A 1,700-nucleotide genomic window follows, 5' to 3' on the forward strand; every position below is an offset into this window, starting at 1 on the left:
GTATATAAAGGAAACTTGTTTTTATCCAAAAAAGCCGAGTTCAAAGCGGGGCCACTGTTTAGGAAAGAAGAACTGATTAGAAGCTAAAGAAGGAGGCGGCGAAGAATGTTAGAGGCAGTGTTCCCTACATTTTTTGTAAAATGAAAAAAAAAAAAAGAAAAAGAAAAAAAAAGACAATCGAATTAAGTTTGAGTGGTACCATAAAATCTTATAGGCCTACTATTTTATTTTTAATTTATTTAATTTATTTTTTTTAATTTTTAACCACATGTTCCCACATAGGTCTCCCTTGAATGTCAAGCTCTATTTGTAAGGATTTAAAATTGATTTCAATTAAAATTTGTTTAGTAACTCAATTCCATTAGAAACTATTTAACACTACTACTGTCTGACCTTGAATATATCCCAACATAGATTCCTCAAGTTGCCTAAAAATATTCTGTTTGTGGTACAGTAGGTCTTCACTGAATTATCTCTTAGCAGTTTTAATTATCCAGTAATTCTTTCTTTATTTAAGGTGCTGTCAAATAACGTACCGGTAGGCCTAATAAATGAAGAACTTAATATTTAAAACAGCCGTTTTAACTCATTCAATGTTTAATTGTTTAGTTTGGATTTCGATTTATTTCATAAAGTCACATTCATATTCACATGTAGGCCTAAGGAATTACATTGGAAGCAAAGCGTTTAATATGTAACTCTTTTAAATAATAACATAATTTAATTAATTCTTAAAAAAAAAAAAAAACAAACAAAAACAAAAAAAAAACTTAATCTAGGCCTAAACAAAATTTAGAGATAAAACTATCCCCCACTTTCTGAAGTGGGGGATTTCTGAATCGGGGTTTCTGGGTCTGATTAAATATTGCTGTACAAGTGAATTGTTTTATTAGAATTAACATAATCTAGTAATCTAAGGTGAAACTACCTCGCCGGACACTGCCCCGGGTATTTCTGAGTCTACTTTCGGGGCCCATTATTTTAGTGGCGAATGATGGCCTAGGCCTGAGCTTAAATAGGCCTGATACTTAAATACAGTAAAAAATGAAATAATTTCATATTTGTTCCATATTTTCAATAAGCTGAAATGTGCAAGTTTGAAGTTATGTTGCGTCCGAGAAAGTACAATTTGTCTTACAAACGACATTGAGTTGTACATTTGGTTCGGCAAAACCGAACCAACCGAGTCAGAAAGACTGGTATCCTTGGTTTAGTAAGTTCTGTTGAGGATCGCTTAAAGTATTTCTACCTCATTGTCACGAAGTACATTTATGGTAATGATAAGTTTCTAATTTTCAAACTTACTAAAATTAATCTTAGACGTTATAGGCGTGATCATCAGATAACTGCCAGGACTGATTTTTTAAATTTAATTACTTTCCTCGTCTTTAGGATGATTTGACGACTGATGTGCGAGAACAACATATTTTAAATTTTAAATATAATTTTACAAGTTTAAATATACAGTGTTACTCTATATATTTTGTGTTATATTGTTTCTTTGTCTTTTTGTTAGGTCCGGGCTGGCTAAAGACCATTTAAAAAAAAAAAATGCTTTGAGGACCAATAGAGGGCAGAATGCTTCGGCTGTTTTTGTTTGGTTTTTGCCCGTGTGTGAAGTCTCGCAAATCAGAAACATAAAAAAAGGGACAAAAGAAAGAAAAGAACTAGGACTAACAATTTGGACCTGTCTCTTATAC

Source organism: Anneissia japonica, unplaced genomic scaffold (assembly GCF_011630105.1).
Source record: "Anneissia japonica isolate Jap-2015-1 unplaced genomic scaffold, ASM1163010v1 scaffold1863_len523710_cov156, whole genome shotgun sequence".
Taxonomy (NCBI): domain Eukaryota; kingdom Metazoa; phylum Echinodermata; class Crinoidea; order Comatulida; family Comatulidae; genus Anneissia; species Anneissia japonica.